At 38.8% G+C, this 22,804-nt stretch overlaps 1 long non-coding RNA gene across 4 annotated transcripts; it reads right to left on the bottom strand.

Moving 5' to 3' along the window:
* Window positions 1-6,048: 6,048 nt before the first annotated feature.
* Window positions 6,049-22,371, bottom strand: LOC309863015. Of its 4 annotated transcripts, none has more exons than XR_014310850.1 (7): window positions 22,125-22,371; window positions 18,790-18,960; window positions 11,815-11,897; window positions 10,329-10,400; window positions 7,481-8,057; window positions 6,893-6,910; window positions 6,049-6,369 (listed from the first exon to the last, which is right to left on the bottom strand). It is a non-coding gene; the product is annotated as an uncharacterized lncRNA (long non-coding RNA). The 4 variants fall into 4 exon arrangements; XR_014310851.1 differs by having other exon boundaries at window positions 6,893-7,580; window positions 7,976-8,057; XR_014310849.1 differs by having other exon boundaries at window positions 6,893-8,057.
* Window positions 22,372-22,804: the final 433 nt, after the last annotated feature.

Genomic DNA, 22,804 nt, shown 5'->3' with positions numbered 1-22,804 from the left:
AAGCAATTCTTTTGGGGGAAGAACAGAACCTCCATAACAGGGTCTGTTCACATGTAACGATTTTCACTTTGAATCGTGATCACATAGACTATCAAGGTACTCCTCACTGTTCCTTTGCAATATGTGCACAAAGTGAAGGAAGCGCATTCACAAAACTCCATTTCCTAAGACAAAGACAAGCTGAAAACATCACTGACAGATAATCAACATTTAAACACAAAAAATCCACTTATCACTGAAATGAATTCATCCTTGAAAATGTTTTCCATAGAAGACCCATCAAGGCCCAATTCAGTGACATATTCTAAACCCCAGTTCTTCAAGTACTGTAGTTCGTTCTTAAAGAATATCATACATTTAGTTCATTACATTACATACGTGCCTCTTGCCAAATATTTTCCCATAAGTGTCAGTGACTTCAAAACGGAAACCTTATTTTAACAAGACAGAGAAAGCCCGTTGTTACCAAAAAGCTATGTATAAAAGATGAGCCATCGTAAGAAGCTTTCTGAAACAACTATTGCATTAAACATTCTAGCGTGGTATTTTAACAAATGCTCTGGGATTATAACTTTTTCATACTCACTGAGCTTGGTGAAAATGAAACAAAATATAACAAAATCCTTATAAACGTGAAAACTAGAGTCTCAATTTGCTGACTGACCATTAACTAGGTACGCGACATCTGTATTTCAGTAAACTGAGTTCTCAGGAAAACCATGAAAAAGGTTAGGATTTCATTTCAGCCCAAACTTACTTCCCCCCTGTTCTTTTTGGACTGGATGGTAACCCTACCCACTACCCTATTAGGCTTGTAATTCTTTCTAAACCCTATCTCCATGCAGGAAGAACCTGATATGAAGTCTTTATCCTGGCTAGTTGACTTGACTTCAAATTAAATTCATTTACCCATTTTACTGTGTGAAATTTGTGTTATACTATTACTTTTATCTATTTATATATGTAATATACAACATATTTATATATATATACACAACTATACACATATATGTAACAAAGTATATTAGCATATACATATATCCTAAATATTATAATGCTACTATAATTAAAATATGAAGATTATTTATACTTGTGATATTGTGATCCATAAGAAATATATATATTTGGTCCTTCAGGTGACCAAAATATATTTGTCATGTGTATTTGGTCTTCATCCATAGTTCTTGGCTCACAGTTCTTAAATACCTTGGAATTTCCTGATCCATGAGAGCAGTGGAAGCATCTTTTGTTATAATATTTGGTGTCCTGTCCTCAATTCCTAAACATACTTTAGAGCCCTAGAAGTCCCTTATTATACACATCAATGAAGTTGACTTCTGGAAAACCTCTGAGGCTGGGGGCTGTGGCCATGGGTAAGCACCATAGAAGAGGGGGTTGGAAATTTCAATCCCACCCCTTGATTTCCTGGGAAGGAAGAGGGCTGGAGGTTGAATCCATCCCCAATGGCCAATAACTTAATCAATCATGCCTATGTAATGTAGCTTCCATAAAAACCCAAAAGGAGGGGTTTCATAGAGGATTCTACAGGATTGGTGAACCAGAATGCTTTCAGGTGCCACTGCGTAGCCAGGGGGCAGGGAAGTGAGATCACCTGCCTCTGGGGTCCCAAACAGACCACGTTCGGTGACTCACTGCTGATAAAATCCAAAGGCAGAGAAACGAGTGATGGTGAAAGGTGAAAGAAATTTAGTTTAATGAGGCCAACACCAGAAAGACAGCCAATTAGTGTTTCAGACTGTCTCCAAAGTGCTGAAAATACTTCCAGGTTTATACAGGACACAGGTTGGGGGGTACGTGCAGGTGGGCAGCAAAGGTCAAACTGACCATTGTGTTGGGGTCAGTCACACAGGTCTTGCTGACTCAGGGCAGTCTTTAACTTGAGGAGGTAGTTTTGGTTCCCTTCTGAGGATGTTTTGCCTGCAGGGTCTTTTGCCTGAGTTAAGAGATAAGCTAGGAAGAAGGATTTCATCAGCTGGAAAGTTTGGGCTTAAAACAGAGGTAGTTGAAGTCCCTAAACTCCAAGAGGACAGAAGGTCTTTTGTTCAGGACCTTTCTGTATGTATCTCTTCATCTTTCTGCTGATCTGTGACCTTTAATATCCTTTGCAATAAATCAGTAATCCAGCATGTAAACAAGTTTCAGAGTCCTGTGAACGGTTCTGGAAAATTAATTGAATCCAAGGAGGGGGTAGTGAAAAACTCTGATTTATAGCCAATTGACAGGAATATGGGTAACAACCGGGGATTGGATCGGCATCTGAAGTGGACGGCTATTCTGTGGGACTGAACCCTTTACCTGTGGAATCGGAGGCCATCTCTGGTGGATACTGTCAGAATTGAGTTGAATTCTCAAACACCCTGCTGATGTCTAAGAACTATTTGTTGGTACAGAGAAGCCTACATATGCACACACACACACACACACACACACACACTGGGTCCAGGACCCAAAAGGATTTTCATTTATCATGGCAACATAGTGATAATGTAATGCTGTACGTAACATAACAACATTATATAGTCACATATACACACACATAAAACCTAACAATTTTAATAACTATAGTATTATAATATCTCAGGGTTTGGTTTTATTTTGTTTTTGCCTAAAACTTTCTAAGTTCCTCAAGTTTTAAAAAAGCAAAGTAGCAAACAAGGGGGAAGAAAATGGAGGAGAGGTAAGAAAAGGAGGACAGAACGGAAAAAAGAAAAATAACACTGGAATTAGAAATGGAACTTACCTTGAGAAGAACTGTATCTTTATAAAATTAAGTCCTCCCTTCCCTTCCATGAATGTGATATGTCTTTCCATTTAGGTCTTTTCCAGGACCTTTGTAAATTTTCATAAATTTTGTTATCACTACTGCTCTTTACTTCTTGAATTTATCTATAGTTAGTTTATGATTTTGTTGACATTGTGAGTGAGGTCTTTTATTTTCATTGTGTTTTTCTAATGGCTGGTAGTTGTAAAGTTGATCTGTTAATTTCTATCAGCTTAAGTCCTTTGTCTGCATCTCAATTGGTTCAGCATTCTAAAAGGAGTAGCAAGTAAGGTAATGAGAGTCATTTATTCCCCTCTTCCCACACCAAACACCCAACAAATATTTATCATAGATATTCTTCCTTGGCCTATGGTTGCTGTACACTGCTTCATAAATCTCCTGACCTTTAAACAATCTTATTTTTTGGCTTAGTTCCTATTTGATCATGGTATGTTATTATATTAAAACCATGTTGTATTAAACTCACTAATATCTATGAATGCTTGCATTGTCATAATGGAGATAGAACTACAACTTTTTGAATTTTGTAAGATTTAGCTATTAGGCTTATATTAGCTGAATTAGAAAATTTTCCTTCTTTCCTAGGCTCTTCATATTAATTCTTCCCTGAAAGTTTAAGAAGAATTCACTTGTAAAACTATCAGGACAAGAGCCTTTAAAAAAACCCACAATGTTTAATTACTTCTCTAGATATTAGTCTTTTGAGGTTTTAAAATTTTTTAGAATTGATCTTATAATTAATGTTGCATAAAATATTATACATAATTAAGATGTTTAACATTAACACAGTTAATAAGTTTATTTTAAATTTTGTATAGATCATATTAATGTTAATTCTTTTTATTTAGATTTACTAGTACATTACATATTTTTAATGTTTTTCAAAAAGTCAGTTTATAGTTTTATGAATACCTATAAATTTTAAATTTCTAATTATTTAATTTACCTTTAGTATTAGTTTTTTTCCCTGATTTCCTTAAATTTGACTACACATTTTCAAAAGTTTTGAGGTTTTTTAAATCATTTATTTTCATTCATTTGTATTTAGTAATAGAAATATGTAGGCTATCACTTTATCTACAATGGCTTTGGCCCTTTACCGTAGTTTTGGTAGATTGAATTTTTATTGTTCTTATTTTCTGTGTGTCTCTATCTAGACAATCTGGAATTTTTTCTCTTTTATTCAAAAATTAGTTAGAAGTAACTGAATTCATTTTCTTTATGCCTAAGCTATTAGTTTCCATTTTTATTTATTCAGTGAGCTTGTATTCAGTGAGCCCATTTTAGTTTCAGACTCAAGACTTTATTCAGCTCTTTAACATTTTCCTTATTGGGGTGCCTGTGTGGCTCAGTGGGGTAAGCCTCTGTCTTCGGCTCAGGTCACGCTCTCCGGGTTCTGGGATGGAGCCCTACATCTGCCTCTCCGCTCAGCGGAAGCCTGCTTCCCCTCTCTCTGCCTGCCTCTCTGCCTACTTCTGATTTCTGTCAAATAAATAAATAAAATCTTAAAAATTTTTTTTTCTTATCATTAGTTCTTTCTGACGTCTCTATCATATGTATAACAAATTTCTTACTTTTCTCTATACCTCATCTTTCATTTCATCACTTTTATGTCTATTTTTCTTTATTTAGGCTCTAGGAGAGTTTATTGGACATGTCAAACTTTTTAAAAATTCAATTTGCTATAATAAATAAACCTTTATTTGCCATCTCATTGCTTTTGGCACCAGATTTTTTTGTGTGTGAAGATTTTATTTATTTATTTATTTATTTATTTATTTATTTGACAGAGAGAGAGAGAGCGCACAGGTAGGGGGAGTAGCAGAGCAAGAGGGAGAAACAGACTCCCTGCTATTCGGGGAGCCCAACACAAGGCTCAATCCTAGGACTCTGGGATCATGAGCCGAGCTGAAGGCAGATGCCTAACTAACTGAGCCTCATAGGAACTCCTGACAACCATTTTTAAAAAATTGTCTTCAAATTACAGTTGAGTTGTACTTAGATGGGTCTCTTTTTATCAGTGACCATTTTAAGTTACATAAATGTAGTGTTTTTTTTTTAATCTTACTGAGTCACAAAAAGTTTCCAAATGTATTCCTGTTTCTCCTAGTAAGTTCTGATGCTTCAGAGAAGTCCCCTTCCTTTGTACTAAAATAACTATGTGCCTGATGATTTTTTTTCTGTCTCCTCAGGCACACCTGTGGCAAAGGAAATTCTCTTGTTGTCTACGATGAGAAGCTGATAGGGAACTGTCCAAGACTGTAGGAGTCTCTCTGTTCAAACCTTTCTAGCATAAAAACACATAAATATGAAAAGTTGAGATTTACTGTAATCATACTTTGCTAGTCAGAGGTACAGTGGCCTGGGGAGAAATAGGAAGTATGTGAAGCCAAAGATAGCAAGTAGTAGCCAGGAATGAGCTGGCAGAGGACCACCATTCTTTGCCTGGCATACGTACATTTGCTCAGAGCCAGCCAAAGAAGAACCCTACTTCTTACCGAGTGGGCCAAGTAGGCAGGGAGTGAATGCCACTTTGGGCATCTCTGCTTGCCATGACCTCCTGGAACCAATTGTTTTTCCCAGAAGCAGTAATAGAATCCATATTGTTCTGCTGATTTTGGATGGGGGGAAAGGAGAAAAGGCTCGTGGTTAACGTGGATGTTGCCAGACCTTTTGCACTTGCTCTTACTACTTCACCTATAGAGGATCTTGTGTCCAATCAACCATTTATTTATTTCAGCCCTGTTTATTCAAGCAACTAAAAATGCTTAAGCTTCTCATGTGAGAAAATCCCTGCTTCTGGGGTTATCAGAATTGGGAAAAGTTATTTCTTACTTTAATACTCCTCCAGTCATTTCCATTCAAGTCATACGACCATTAGTCATATGTGCTTAATAAACCATCTTCGTTAATATAGGACTTTTTGTTTTGTTTTGGCACTCATGGATGTAGTTCAATGCTTCTCTTTTATTTCTAGCTCTGGTTGTGAAGTTTCTGAAAATAGTGTTAAACAACTGGGTCAGTTTGTCCTTTGACATCTGGGAAAATGCTAGACTTACGTTGGTCCATGAATGGAAGAAAATTCTATGCTATTCTCTTCACCTTTTCCTAGCTTCCAGCATCTTCCAAAACAGCTGCAAAGAAAGTTTTATTCCAGCATTTCAAAGATCCCTTTAGCCTTTTTTTTTTTCAAACATCTTTCTCTCAGTGGATTAATAATAATCCATTCCACTACAATGTTCAGGAAAAAGGTTTTATTTTTAATCTAAAGATAGGCTACACTGGAGGTTCATTCTTTATAACAAAAAGAAAAATTTCATTTGTAGGTTGAAACAAGTAAATAGTATTACTGTAAGACATACACATTTCCTCTCTCTCTTTTTAAAGATGTTACTTATTTATTTGACAGACAGAAGCACAGAGAGAGAGGGAACACAAGCAGGGGGAGTGGGAGAGAGAGAGGCAGGCTCCCCGCTGAGCCAGGAACCAGATGCCAATGACAGGAACCTAAGGTAGAGGCTTAATGACTGAGCCACCCAGGCATCCCAACATACATACTTTCTTGACTGTAAAAGCAATAAAAATATAAAGGAATGAATTAAATATTTTCAGATTAAAATATAAAGAAAATATAGGAAAAGATAAAATCCTCTTAAGATAAATCATCAGAAATATATCTTTTAGATTTTTATTTATAGAATCTACTTCTTTCCCTCCCAAAATTTCCCTCTTAAACTTGTGGTATCCAATCCCTTACAAATCACCACCAAATTGTACCTCAACACTGCAATGCAATTTTTAAAGGGAGGCTGTCTGTGCATGCAACCAATAATACAAACACTTCTCTTTTAACTCGGAGGTACCGATCATGCCTGTTCCGTGGTCCGCTCACAAAAATGTCACAAATCAACCCACTACGCTCTGCCATGACACTTCTGGGAAAGACAGCAACTCCACCTCTTTGCTCATGTAATCAGTCATGGGGAATTCCCCTCAACTGTACATTTCAAAATGTACTACCTTAGACCGATATGTAACAGATTGTAAAGTTCTAAGAAAATGCCTTCCACGTAAACCCTGGGTACTCACTGGGTACTGGAAGACAGGCTTAGTGAAAACAAGGAAACACAGGTAGAGAGGACACCATTTTGTTATGCATCAGATTCATGTAGATCAAGAAAGAAAACTGGTTATATAAAAACCTGTTACAGCTATTAGGATGCTCTGTCTCCGTAGAGACATCCCATAGACTGCTGGATTATGAGCCAATCTGATGTGCTAAATTAATACCCCCTCCCTCCTTCACCCATGTTGGAGAGTTTTTCCTGAAATTGGACAATCAGTTTAGGGAACTGTATCAGTAAGGAATGGTTTTGACTTCATAGGACAGAAACTCATCTAAGAGTGACACCATTTGCCCCCAGACAACCAGAGGTCTGACGGAGGTCTCTTCTGGCTAGAGTAGGTACTTAAAAATAAGACCAAGGATCTGGCTGTCCATCTTTCTACCGTGCCCTCTTCCTTCTCCTTCTTATGGACTCCTGATCACAAAAATCCTGGTGCACTCTAGGCATAGAACTGATGTTACAGAGAGGAAGAGGAAAAAAAAAAAGTGAAGAAATGTGGGTATCCATAATTAAGAACGCAAAGTCTTCGCCAAAACTGACAAATACTCACTGGTCACAGCTGTGTCACATAGCCATCTCTAGCTTCCAGGATGTCTGGGACATTGCATTATTTTAGGGGGGGGTCAACTGCCTCTCAACAAAATTGGGAACTTTCAGTAACAACAACAAAAAAATAGATATTGAATAAAGAACATTATCTGCTAAACAGGTTTTCAGTAGCACGTTGTTAGAGACCTTGGTCATGTAACAAAGGATTCCTATCGGTGCACATGAGTTGTATATACGGTTTCTCTCACTATCTGAACAACTTGAATATTGTATTTATTTTAAATAATCACTCAATAGATTTTGTTTTGTGTACATTTAAATACAGTAAATGTATTTTTCTTCACATGGATGATTTAGAATAATTTATATAATGAACTTACTGAAATTCACTATAAAATCCCTATTGAATTTATTACTTCAGATCTTTTACACTATCTTCAAGAACACAATTTCCTCCAACTGTGTAATACCTCATAATATCTCACTTGATACTGACTTTGTTGAGAATCTCAAAGGCATCCCTTCTTCCACAGCTTCATCTCTCCTCCTCAAAAGCAGTACTTGACCTTACCTTTTGTCTGTGAGAAGGACAAGTAAAGGTCAGCCCTCCATTTCAAGGGGAATCATGCAAATTTGCTGTTTTTAAAAAACGTTTTATTTTAGAATAGTTTGTGATTTATAGAACAGTTGTGGAGAATTCCCATAAGCTCCACATCTAGTTTCCACGGTTGTTAACATCTTACCTTAGTATGGTACAGTTGTCACAATAGATGAGCCGAGACTGATATATTATTAACTAAAATCTGTACTTCATTCAGATTTTTTTGTTGTTTGTACCTGATGTCCCTTTTCTGTTCTAGGGTCTCATTCAGGATACCACATTAGTTGCTATGTTTGCTTGGTTTCCCTGTAGCTGTGTCAGTTTTTTTAGACTTTTCTTGTTTTTGACGGCAGTTTTAGGGAGTACTGATCATTTGGAAAAATGTCTCTCAAATGAAATCTGATATTTTTCTAATAATTACACAAGTTATACATTGTGGGGAGAAAGACCACAAAGATAAAAATCATTTTCATCATATCAATCAAGAGTATATACTATCAACATGAATTTATTATTGACGTTAACCTTGATCACCTGAGTGAGGTAGTGTTTTCAGTTTTCTTTCCTGTGAAATTATTTTTTTTTTGAAAGAAGTCACTAGATCTAGTGTACACTTAAGAAGCAGGGAGCTATTGCCCTACTCTCTTCTTTTTTGAGTTTAGAGTAACTATGTAAATTACTTGGAATTCTTCTGCATGGGAGATTAGGCTATTTCTCCCATTATTTCATACGTTCGATCATTTATTTATAACAATATGGAATTGTGGGCACTGACTTTCTATTTTGGATGATGACCAAACACTATATTGTGTTATTGCTCAAATTATCTCATCTTTGGCCATTGGGAGTTCTTTCCGTTGGTTTCTGTGACCCAGTGACACACTCTTATCATGGGTATCTGTTTTTCTTGGCTTGTTTTTCTTTCATTATGGCACTACAAGATGCTGTAAGATCATCTTGTATATTTCCCATTCTAGACATGACCTTGGCTCCTTTTATTGGAGGATGGTGTTAGAAATCAAGGGGTTAGGCGTAACCTTACTTTTAAGTGGCAGTCATGATATAGCGAGATGTGCACCTGAATTGGACTCAAACTTGGAATGAGAAAAAAAGAGGTTCAAAGACTGGTTCAGTCACTTCCTATGTTATCTTGGCTATGTTATTTAGCTTCTCTGCCCCTATGAAGGATTACTAATAATAGCTAATTCCTGTAGAAGGGGGCTTCTCAACCTTGGCACTGTTAACATATGTGCAAGATGATTCTTTGTTGTGAAAATTGTGCATGTCCATTGTACATTATTTAGCAGCATCTCTGGCCTCTACCCACTGGAATCCAGTAGCAGGCACCAGCCATGATCATCAAATAGGACTCCAGCCATTGCCAAATGTTCTGTGGGGAGCAAAATTGTCCCTAACTGAGAACTATTGCTGTAGAATACTTACATGTATCAGGCACTAAGTATTCCAAATATGCTATTTTTAAAAATCCCATGAAATTGGTATGTCAAAAACAAACAGACAAAAAACAAAAGGGTAAAGGAAAAGAAGCTTGTCCAAGTTTTCATAGCTAAGCAAGTATGGTGCTGTGGCTTGAGCCCAGACCATCTGCCTTTGAAACTCATGGTCTTAGCAACAATACCACAACTCCCTTTGTAAAAGATGCAATAATTCTGCTCTCACAGACCTGTGGTAAGAATTAAATGTCCTTTACAAGAACATCACACATGATGCTTAAAATAGAGCAGACATAGAGTAAATGCTAGAAGAATCTATATCTGAACGCGCTGTGGCTCCACACCAGGTTACCTTTAGATCTCCCTTCTGTAAGTTTCCTAAATTTTTAAAGATTTTTATTTATTTTTATTTATTTATTTGACAGACAGAGATCACAAGTAGGCAGAGAGGCAGGAAGAGAGAGAGAGGAGGAAGCAGACTCTCCGCTGAGCAGAGAGCCAGATGTGGGGCTCGATCCCAGGACCCCAGGATCATGATCTGAGCCGAAGGCAGAGGCTTTAACCCACACTGAGCCACCCAGGTCCCCTGCAAGTTTCCTACTTTCTGCCTATAAACAGGTTCAGCTCTTTTCCAACTGAAGAGACAGAATCGTTCCCTTGAGGAGGTTTCTCTTTCTAGTTACCGAGTAGATATTTTAACACCATATTCATATTTATTCTCCCTTCATTATCATTCCCTCATTTCATAATGTTTTAAAATCTTAATCCCTTTCTGCCTAGGAGCTCCTACTGACCTGGTCTGGGGTGATCACACTAGAAGACGTCGGCACTAGGAGGCACTTCAGAGGTGAAGACATCCACCATCTCTGTACAGATGAGAAAGTTGAAGCAAGGAATGTTTCATGTTTTGCCAAGGACATAGAATGACTGTGTACTTGGTTCTTCTCTACAAAAGTTTGTCATGATCTCATCTTTATTGGTCTCTGCTTCACATGAAGCTGCTCAACACTCCCCCTTATCTCATTTCATTAATTAGGTCATCTCCCATGACCTCAAAAGTCATATACATTTCTCTCCAATCTTTTCTCTTACCCCCATATCCTGAGCCATAGACACACCTCTTTAATTACCTAGTGATCAATATTACTTAGATGTCCTACAACTCCCTGAAACATCTACAAGGTAGAAGTCATCAACTTTACTACTGATGTATTCCTGGTCTTTCTTGATGGGAAAATTAAATCATTGTAATCTCTTCTATTTTTATCTCCATCACCCTCATATCAAATCTCTGTCAAATTCTATGCGTTTTTACCTCTGGAGTCTTTAATAGAGCTCCATTTAATTCCAGTTTTTATTATTCTAGTTCGAGCTTTCTTTATTGCCTGGAACATTTACATAATTCAATGAATAGCTTCCTACTTCCCTTCCCTAATAATTTTGAAAATCGTGACAGATTAAACTTCTTGAAACACACCCCTCATAATGATAGGCTACTCAAAAAATCTCTGTATGTCTGCATTACGAATACCTCTGCAGTTTAATACAGTAGCTACTAAACAGCTGTGGTTATTGAGCCCTTGAAATGTGGTTATTAAGAAGTGAGACCAGCTGGAAGTGTAAAATGCACACTGGGTTTTGAAAACAGTACAAAAAAAATAAGCAAAATATCTTTATACTAATTTTTATACAGATTAAATGCTGAATTGGTAATATTACAGATGTATTAGGTTAGAGAACATTATTAAAATTAATTTTACCTTTATTAAGGATAAATAAAAATTTAAAATTATGCATACTGTTCACATTATATTTCTTCAGATGGTGATTGCCTAGACAATTAAGGGTATACTCAGCTTTCCATGCAAAATCTAGTATATTTTCTCAAGTTTCTTTCCCCACTGCTTCTCCATTATTTACATATATTGGTGTGAGCTTGTGTCTATGTCACACACTCCCTTCAGTTCAGACAATTGCTTTCCCTGATCATACTCCCAGTCTTTGCCACTTTCCTGCCTTTGCTTATGTGGTTCATACCTACTACAGTTCCCTGGCTTCCATTTCTGCCTATTAGGATTCTTTCTTTATGAAATAACTAAGACCTAATACAAGAAAGCATAAGCAAGAAGACAGTTTATTGGCTGGGTAGCTGAAAAGTCTTGATGTCAGTTTCAGAAACTATTGGAGGCTTAAACAATGTTATCAGGATGTGAGATTCACTCTCGTTCTATCTCTACCCCCTCCCACCCTGCTTCATCTCATACTTGCTTCTCCTCTCACCTCTGCTTTCCTTTGCATTGGCTTCAGCTTGTTTTCAAGATCTCTCCATGTAGGAAACTCCTTTAGCTCCAAGTTCAGCAGCCCTAAAAGAAAAAACTCCTTTTCACTGGGTCTTATATCTTCAAGGTATAACTATTACCTGACTGGTCAGATTTGGGTCACATGCAAACCATGTAACAAAAATGGGGTCAACCTGACCCAAACCACAGAGCCTAAGGGTGGAAGATGGATTATGCCTGGAGGAATATCAAAGTGATGATACCAGAAGACAGAAAATCGTTTTGGAGCAGATGAAACTAACAGGTGTAACTGACTTTGTCAAAAGTCTACAGGTCTTCAAAGTTTATCTCAAATGACTTTTCATAATTGAAACCTTCTGCCTCCTAAATTGGATGTGGTTTCTCCCTTCTTTAAATTCCCAATCCATATTGTTTGTACTTCTCCTGTGGCAATGGCCGTATTTAAATTACATTATATTTATTTCTGTGATGATATTAACTCTGTTTCCTCTAGCCCTCATTTTATACAATACTCCTGATAAGGTCCCTCATGAACTATTTTTTTTAATTTTTAATTTTTAATTTTTTATAAACATATATTATTATCCCCAGGGGTACAGGTCTGTGAATCACCAGGTTTACATACTACACAGCACTCACCAAAGCACATACCCTCCCCAATGTCCATAGCCCCACTCCTCTTCTCCTAACCCCCTTCCCCCAGCAACCCTGTTTGTTTTGTGAGTTTAAGAGTCACTTATGGTTTGTCTCCCTCCCAATCCCATCTTGTTTCATTTATTCTACTACCCACTTAAGCCCCCATGTTGCATCACTACGTCCTAATATCAGGGAGATCATATGATAGTTGTCTTTCTCCACTTGACTTATTTCGCTAAGCATGATATGCTCTAGTTGCATCCACATTGTCGCAAATGGCAAGATTTCATTTCTTTTGATGGCTGCATAGTATTCCATTGTGTATATATACCACTTCTTCTTGATCCATTCATCTGTTGATGGACATCTAGGTTCTTTCCATAGTTTGGCTATTGTGGACATTGCTGCTATAAACATTTGGGTGCACGTGCCCCTTCGGATCACTACGTTTGTATCTTCAGGGTAAATACCCATTAGTGCAATTGCTGGGTCATAGGGCAGTTTTATTTTCAACATTTTGAGGAACCTCCATGCTGTTTTCCAGAGTGGTTGCACCAGTGTGCATTCCCACCAACAGTGTAGGAGGGTTCCCCTTTCTCCATATCCTCACCAGCATCTGTCATTTCCTGACTTGTTGATTTTAGTCATTCTGAGTGGTGTGAGGTGATATCTCATTGTGGTTTTGATTTGCATTTCCCTGATGCCAAGTGATATGGAGCACTTTTTCATTTGTCTGTTGGCCATCTGGATGTCTTCTTTGCAGAAATGTCTGTTCATGTCCTCTGCCCATTTCTTGATTGGATTATTTGTCTTGGGGGGTTGAGTTTGCTAAGTTCTTTATAGATTTAGGACACTAGTCCTTATCTGATATGTCATTTGCAATATCTACCCCCATTCTGTCAGTTGTCTTTTGGTTTTGTTAACTGTTTCCTTTGCTGTGCAAAAGCTTTTGATCTTGATAAAATCCCAGTAGTTCATTTTTGCCCTTGCTTCCCTTGCCTTTGGCAATGTTCCTAGGAAGATGTTGCTGTGGCTGAGGTCGAAGAAGTTGCTGCCTGTGTTCTCCTCAAGGGTTTTGATGGATTCCTTTCTCACATTGAGGTCCTTCATCCATTTTGAGTCTATTTTTGTGTGTGGTGTAAGGAAATGGTCCAATTTCATTTTTCTGCATGTGGCTGTCCAATTTTCCCAACACCATTTATTGAAGACGCTGTCTTTTTTCCATTGGACAATTTTCCTGCTTTGTCGAAGATTAGTTGACCATAGAGTTGAGGGTCTATTTCTGGGCTCTCTATTCTGTTACATTGATCTATGTGTCTGTTTTTGTGCCAGTACCATGCTGTCTTGATGATGACAGCTTTGTAAGAGAGCTTGAAGTCCAGAATTGTGATGCCACCAACTTTGGCTTTCTTTTTCAATATCCCTTTGGCTATTCGAGGTGTTTTCTGGTTCCATATAAATTTTAGAATTATTTGTTCCATTTCTTTGAAAAAGATGGATAGTACTTTGATAGGAATTGCATTAAATGTGTAGATTGCTATAGGTAGCATAGACATATTCACAATATTTATTCTTCCAATCCAGGAACATGGAACATTTTTCCATTTCTTTGTGTCTTCCTCAATTTCTTTCATGAGTACTTTATAATTTTCTGAGTAGAGGTTCTTAGCCTATTTGGTTAGGTTTATTCCTAGGTATCTTATGGTTTTGGGTGCAATTGTAAATGGGATTGACTCCTTAATTTCTCTTTCTTCTGTCTTGTTGTTGGTGTAGAGAAATGCAACTGATTTCTGTGCATTGATTTTATATCCTGACACTGTACTGAATTCCTGTACAAGTTCTAGCAGTTTTGGAGTGGAGTCTTTTGGGTTTTCCACATATAGTATCATATCATCTGTGAAGAGTGATAGTTTGACTTCTTCTTTGCCGATTTGGATGCCTTTAATTTCCTTTTGTTATCTGACTGCTGAGGCTAGGACTTCTAGTACTATGTTGAATAGCAGTGGTAATAATGGACATCCCTGCCGTGTTCCTGACCTTAGTGGAAAAGCTTTCAGTTTTTCTCCATTGAGAATGATATTTGCAGTGGGTTTTTCATAAATGACTTTGATAAAATTGAGGTATGTGCCCTCTATCCCTACACTTTAAAGAGTTTTGATCAGGAAGGGGTGCTGTACTTTGCAAATACTTTTTCAGCATCTATTGAGAGTATCATGTGGTTCTTGTTCTTTCTTTTATTGATGTGTTGTATCACATTGATTGATTTGCGGATGTTGAACCAACCTTGCAGCCTTGGAATTAATCCCACTTGGTCATGGTGAATAATCCTTTTAATGTACTGTTGAATCCTATTGGCTAGTATTTTGGTGAGAATTTTCGCATCTGTGTTCATCAAGGATATTGGTCTATAGCTCTCTTTTTTGATGGGATCCTTGTCTGGTTTTGGGATCAAGGTGATGCTGGCCTCATAAAATGAGTTTGGAAGTTTTCCTTCCATTTCTATTTTTTGGAACAGTTTCAGGAGAATAGGAATTAGTTCTTCTTTAAATGTTTGGTAGAATTCCCCCGGGAAGCCATTTGGCCCTGGGCTTTTGTTTGTTTGGAGATTTTTAATGACTGTTTCAATCTCCTTACTGGTTATGGGTCTGTTCAGGCTCTCTATTTCTTCCTGGTTCAGTTGTGGTAATTTATATGTTTCTAGGAATGCATCCATTTCTTCCAGATTGTCATATTTGTTGGTGTAGAGTTGCTCATAGTATCTTCTTTTAATAGTTTGTATTTCTTTGGTGTTAGTTGTGATCTCTCCTCTTTCATTCATGATTTTATTTATTTGGGTCCTTTCTCTTTTCTTTTTGATAAGTCTGGCCAGGGGTTTATCAATTTTATTAAATCTTTCAAAGAACCTGCTCCTAGTTTTGTTGATTTGTTCTATTTTTTGTTGTTGTTGTTTCTATTTCATTGATTTCTGCTCTGATCTTTATGATTTCTCTTCTCCTGCTGGGCTTAGGGTTTCTTTCTTGTTCTTTCTCCAGCTCCTTTAGGTGTAGAGTTAGGTTGTGTACCTGAGACCTTTCTTGTTTCTTGAGAAAGGCTGGTACTGCTATATATTTTCCTCTCAGGACTGCCTTTGTTGTGTCCCACAGATTTTGAACCGTTGTATTTTCATTATCATTTGTTTCCATGATTTTTCTTCAGTTCTTCTTTAATTTCCTGGTTGACCCATTCATTTTTTAGAAGGATGCTGTTTAGTCTCCATGTATTTGGGTTCTTTCCAAACTTCCTCTTGTGGTTGAGTTCTAGCTCCAGAGCATTGTGGTCTGAAAATATGCAACAAATGATCCCAATCTTTGATACCGGTTGAGTCCTGATTTAGGACCGAGGATGTGATCTATTCTGGAGAATGTTCCATGTGCACTAGAGAAGAATGTGTATTCTGTTGCTTTGGGATGAAATATTCTGAATATATCTGTGATGTCCATCTGGTCCGGTGTGTCATTTAAGGCTTTTATTTCCTTGTTGATCTTTTGCTTGGATGATCTGTCCATTTCCGTGAGGAGAGTGTTAAAGTCCCCTACTATTATTGTATTATTGTTGATGTGTTTCTTTGATTTTGTTATTAATTGGTTTATATAGTTGGCTGCTCCCACGTTGGTGGCATAGATATTTAAAATTGTTAGATCTTCTTGTTGGACAGACCCTTTGAGTATGATATAGTGTCCTTCCTCATCTCTTATTATAGTCTATGGCTTAAAATCTAATTGATCTAAGGATTGCCACTCCTGCTTTCTTCTGATGTCCATTAGCATGGTAAATTCTTTTCCACCCCCTCACTTTAAATCTGGAGGTGTCTTCAGGCTTAAAATGAGTATCTTGGAGGCAACATATAGATGGGTTTTGTTTTTTAATCCATTCTGATATCCTGTGTCTTTTGATTGGGGCATTTAGCCTATTAACATTCAGGGTAACTATTGAGAGATATGAATTTCGTGCCATTGTATTGCCTGTAAGGTGACTGTTACTGTATATTGTCTCTGTTCCTTTCTGATCTACCACTTGTAGGCTCTCTCTTTGCTTAGAGGACCCCTTTCAAGATTTCCTGTAGAGCTGGTTTGGTGTTCGCAAATTCTTTCAGTTTTTGTTTGTCCTGGAAGCTTTTAATCTCTCATTCTATTTTCAATGATAGCCTAGCTGGATATAGTATTCTTGGCTGCATGTTTTTCTCCTTTAGTGCTCTGAAAATATCATGCCAGCTCTTTCTGGCCTGCCAGATCTCTGTGGATAAGTCAGCTGCCAATCTAATATTTTTACCATTGTATGTTACAGACTTCTTTTCTCAGGCTGCTTTCAGGATTTTCTCTTTGTCACTAAGACTTGTAAGTTTTACTATTAGGTGATGTGGTGTGGGCCTATTCTTATTTTTAGGGGGGTTCTCTGAATCTCCTGAATTTTGATGCTTGTTCCCTTTGCCATATTGGGGAAATTCTCCCCAATAATTCTCTCCAGTATACCTTCTGCTCCCCTCTCTCTTTCTTCTTCTTCTGGAATCCCAATTATTCTAATGTTGTTTCATCTTATGGTGTCACTTATCTCTCAAATTCTCCCCTCATGGTCCAGTAGCTGTTTGTCCCTCTTTTGCTCAGTTTCTTTATTCTCTGTCATTTGGTCTTCTATATCACGAATTCTTTCTTCTGCCTCATTTATCCTAGCAGTGAGAGCCTCCATTTTTTATTTCACCTCATTAATAGCTTTTTTTGATTTCAACTTGGTTAGATTTTAGTTCTTCTATTTCTCCAGAAAGGTCTTTTATATATCCTGAGAGGGTTTCTCTAATATATTCCATGCCTTTTTTGAGCCCGGCTAGAACCTTGAGAATTGTCATCCTGAACTGTATATCTGGCACATTACCAGTGTCTGTATTGATTAGGTCCCTAGCCTTTGGTACTGCCTCTTGTTCTTTTTTGTGTGAATTTTTCTGCCTTGTCATTTTGTCCAGATAAGAGTATATGAAGGAGCAAGTAAAATACTAAAAGGGGGGCAAACCCAGGAAAATATGCTTTAACCAAATCCGAAGAGATCCCAAATCGTGAGGGGGGAGAAAGGGAATAAAAAGAGGTTCAGAAAGAAAGAAAAAGAAAAAAAAAAGAATTAAAAAAAGAAAACGAATAAAGAGTATAAAAAAGAAAAATATATATATTAGATAAACTAGTTAAAAACGTTAAAAAAGAAAAAGGTAAAAGTTAAAAAAATTTTAGCAGAAGTGGGACGCCTGGGTGGCTCAGTTGGTTGGGCAGCTGCCTTCGGCTCAGGTCATGATCCCAGCGTCCTGGGATCGAGTCCCACATCGGGCTCCTTGCTCAGCAGGGAGCCTGCTTCTCCCTCTGCCTCTGCCTGCCATTCTGTCTGCCTGTGCTCGCTCTCTCCCTTCCTCTCTCTCTGATAAATAAATAAAATCTTTAAAAAAAAAAAAATTTAGCAGAAGAAGAGGAAAAAAAAGAAAAAGAAAAAAAATTAAATTAACTGAAGACTAAAGAATCATGGGGAGAAAGCCATGAGTTCCATGCTTTGCTTTCTCCTCCTCTGGAATTCTGCTGCACTCCTTGGTAGGTGAACTTAGTCTTGGCTGAATTTCTTGTTGATCTTCTGGGGGAGGGGCCTGGTGTAGTGATTCTTTTTTTTTTTTTTTGTTTTTAAAAGGTCTTTTTTTTTTTTTAACTTTTTATTTTTTATAAACATATATTCTCAAGTGTCTTTGCCCCAGGCGGAATTGCACCGCCCCTAAGGGCCGGGGTGAGTAATCCGCTCGGGTTTGCTTTCAGGAGCTTTTGTTCCCTGAGCGCTTTCCGTAGAGTTCCGGAGGACGGGAAAACAAATGGCGGCCTCCTGGTCTCCGGCCGGGAGGAGCCGAGAGCCCGGGGCCCCACTCCTCAGTGCGCCCTCAGAGAACAGCGCCCAGTTACTCCCGTCTGCCTGACCTCCGGCTGTGCTCTGATTCACGGAGCCTGCGACAGGTTCAAGGTAACCCCAAACTGTGAGCTTACTGTCGGCGCTGTCTCTGTAGCCGGCTTTCCCGTTCCAATACCCGCAAGCTCTGCGACACTCAGACATCCCCGATCCTTCTGTGACCCTGCGGGACCTGAGGCCACGCTGACCCCGCGTGGGCTTTGCCCCGGTTTAGCCTCTGGAGCGATGTCCCTCAGCGGAACAGACTTTTAAAAGTCCTGATTTTGTGCGCCGTTGCTCCGCCACTTGCCGGGAGCCGGCCCCTCCCCCCAGGGTCTATCTTCCCGTCGCTTTGGATTCACGTCTCTGCCGGTCCTACCTTTCAGAAAGTGGTTGTTTTTCTGTTTCCAGAATTGCTGCTCTTCTTCTCTTTGATCTGCCGATGGATTTGCAGGTGTTTGCAATCTTTAGATAAGCTATCTAGCTGATCTCCTGCTAGCTGAAGTAGTCTCAGCCTGCTACTTTGCATTCTGGACTACTCCCACGGGGCCTCTCCCTCATGAACTATTGAGCGCATAACAGAAATCACATGTTTATTGAATTCCATAGAATTGTTGGTTAACATTGAATCTTTTCAGGAAGTTCATGCACCTTCATAAAAACTAGAACTATAAGCAATTAAAGGTCACTTAATATAGTTAATATAATTTCCTACAATAAACATTGTTACTTTTATAATACAAAAAATATTTAAAAAACATACTGCTCTTTTGACCACAAATCTAAATAGGGCATTTAAACATTAACCATACTATTGGGATTTAAAAGTAATTTCACACAATACCACCTCTTTTAATTTGCAACTTGAAAGCAGAATATAATGGTCCTGTACTTGGTTGATAGACAACATTCATTCTTCCCTCTCTATGGTATAATCCCTTATATTGTTTATCAATGTGTTTCCTTCCCAGAATAAATTCTATATGACCTTGAGAATAGGAATGGCTTTTATTACATTTCTCTCATCACCTATGCAATGCTTTACACACAATAATAATGATAAAAATAACACACTAAAATATGTTATTTCATTTAAGATCCATTTTACAAGTTATATAATGTCATTCCTACTTGAACCTCATTTTACAGATGATGAAAATGTGACTCTGTGAGACTAAGTAACTTGCCCAAGATTACACACATTATAAGTAGCAAAGTCAGGATTTGAGCCCAAGCAGTTTGGTTCCAGAACCCACTCTGAACCAAGAAAAGTCAATAAATGTGCTAGTCCTCGGTCGATTCTTTTCTTCTCTTTTTCTGCTCTCCTCTGCATCCTAAGGAATCTGATTCCTGCTGCCTGCACTTCTCGAGCTCCCTTGCTAACGGGCTTTTGCCTGTAATGAGAGGCAGTCATGGGATTGTGGAAGATGGGAGCATGGGACAAGCAGATTCGCCCCTTCTTTTCTGCCTTGGGCAGCATCTCCACTCAGGACTCTAGCTCCTGTCAGACTTACCATCCTGGATCCCTATTCTGCTGTGTGGCCCTGGCATTTCCTAGACCTTCACCTTTTCCCTTCCTGCCTGGGGTTCAACAACTTCTTCTTGCTAATCTTTGCCTCACTGACCTCTGTTCAGCTTCTCTGTCTTCCTGAATCTCTTTAACCAATCCCATAGATTAAATTCCCTGTTTCCAATATTGACACCTTCCACAAAACATCTTCTCAGGGAAAAAACTGCCCAGAAGAATACCTGCTGCTTTTTAAACCCAAACTTCAGGCTCTACGCTTTCTCAATATAGTGTTTTCTGGCTGCTATTTATAAAGGATGTACTTGTATTTATGTCCCAAGCCACTACAGACCATTTTAAACAAAGCAAAGTTCCCTAGTGAGGAAAAAGCTTTGTGTTATATTCCAAATACCAAGGGTAGAACATCGGAATCACTTGTAGATGTTTTGGAAAGTGTGCCAACACTAATCAGGGAGCATGACTGTGTCCCTCTTAGAGCCCTGACCTCATGCTTTCTTTGCAATGGATCTCCACCAATCTAGTTAGTTAGGCACTTACTTTGTTTACTGTTATAACTCCAGCTTTCAGAACAATGTTTGACATCATGTGGGTGCTCACTTAATATTTGGTTAAATTAATATATTCGATTCCTTAGTTATTTCATCTATAACTGTCAGGAGTTTTGCTACAACCACCTCTGACTAAATTGTAAATTAATCACTTTATGATATTTTTTGCAATAAATGATTTAAAAGTCATCGATGTTCTCTGCTTGAGGAGGGGAAGCCATAGAGATGTATGCAGGAATTTATCTCTGGCCCACAATGGCCAGATCATGTCTTACACAAGAGCTTTTTCTAAAAAACCCAAAGATCCTCAGAGGTCCAAAGAAAGAGGGGAACTTTCTGAAACCATGAAAACATGAAAAAAAAAGAAAAAGAAAAAGAAAAAAGCAGAGGATGAAACTGTGTCCCTGAATTTCCCCTTTACCCACTCTAGTACAAGGATCTGGAGACTTTTTTGAGAAACAACCCAGTTTCGGCACAGATAATGCATAGCTTTGGATAGTCAATCTCCATTTCATAATGTGTGAAATGTGAAAGATAACATTTTATGAACTTCAGAGTTCTGTACCATTATCAGGATGGACGCATCCGTTACATTAAAATATTTTAAAAAGAAGAAAAATAAGCACTTAATTTATAAGCACATCAAAAACTGGACCATAGTATGGTCTACTCTAGTGAGAGAGTCAACTAATTGCAAAGCCAAAAACCCTCTCTAAAAACCTACTTACACTGATGAAAAACTAAAAACTTCTACCACTTCATGGACTTTTAAATAGTGATTCCCACGTCAAGAACAACAGTAGTTTTTTAAAAAATATTCATTCCAGGGGCACCTGGGTGGCTCAGTCGGTTAAAGCCTCTGCCTTTGGCTCAGGCCCTGATCCCAGGGTCCTGGGATTGAGCCCCAAGTCCAGGGTCCTGGGATTGAGCCCTGAGTCAAGCTCTCTGCTCAGCGGGGAGCCTGCTTCATCCTCTCTGCCTGCCTCTCTACCTGCTTATGACCTGTCAAATAAATAAATAAAATCTTTAAAAAAGAAATATTCATTCCATCATTGTATCTGTTTTGTATTGCATGCTGGAAATCTGTACTGGAGCATAATTACAACTGAAAATTAATTATTATACCAGACGCCCAGGTGGCGCAGGTGGTTAAGCATCTTTCTGCTCAGGTCTTGGATGCCAGGAGCCTGGGTTCTAATCTCCCACGGCGGAGCCTTAGGTAGTGGTGAGCTGCTTCTCCCTCTGCTCCTCGCCCCTCCCCCTGCTTGTGCTCTCACTCACTCGCTCCCTCTCTAGCAAATAAATTAAAAAATAATAAAAAACAAAACAAAAAACCCAAACCTGGAAATTACTATAAAGACAGGATGACCTCTGACCATCCTCGGGAAAGCATGAACCCCTGAATGGTAAGCTCGGTGATATTTAAACAGCCAGAAAAAACAAAGATCATCTAAAATAAACACCTAAAGGCTAAAATCAGAGGTACCAAAGGTTCGGAGACCGCAGACACAGACTGTAAGTGATCTGGCCCCAAATGTCTAGGGAACCGGCTGCAAAGCCTTTGCGGCCTCCCCTCTCCCAAGCAGGCACCCTTCTCCCCCGGGCCCGAGGGCTATACTGGGAAAAACACTCCTTAACTGATTTCATCTGGGCTTATCTGAGGTCAGAGTTTTAGACTGGATCCCTCAGTGACCAGTTTCCTTCCTCCCTGCCAATTGGATACGGTTTGCTTTCGAGCAGCAAGGATGAGCTTCCCCCGGGCCAGGCTGTGCCTTCCTGTCTACGGGTCTGGCGTTTAGGTAGGGCCGCTGCGCGGTTCTAGCTGTGAGGTCCCTGGGAGGCACTTTCGTCCTGAGCTAGTGTAGACCCTGGATCCTCCGGGAAAAGGTCGGCATTGTCCCCTCGGAGTTCTCTTTTCTCACGGTAGCCTGGCAACCAAAGGGCCTCGCTTTGATGGAGGGCGTTCCTACTAGAAAACAGCTTTATGGAAAGTGTCAGGGTCATCTTTAGAAACCCAAAGAAAACAAAACAAAACCCCCAAAAAAAGCCTACCACCAAGAAGGCAAGGGGGGAAAAAAAAAACCGTGCACAACTCAATTATTCAGCCGCACACAACTGCGCCTGACAGGCTCTCCTAACAACACTCACTTGAATTTAATTAAGTTTGTCCCTTCAGCCTGTGAACTGCTGGGCCAGACCTGCTGCCGCGGATGAAAAGCCTGGAGGCAGGCCCCGTGAGGCCATTGTTGATAAGCAAGGGCCCAGCACTGGGGGTTAGGTAAATTCCCATCCCCTCGCACATAAAGTGCCCTGGGGGG

This window comes from Mustela nivalis, assembly GCF_964662115.1.
Source record: "Mustela nivalis genome assembly, chromosome: 4".
NCBI lineage: Eukaryota > Metazoa > Chordata > Mammalia > Carnivora > Mustelidae > Mustela > Mustela nivalis.
Note: the sequence above shows the minus strand (reverse complement) of the source record. Positions and strands in the feature narration are given on the sequence as shown.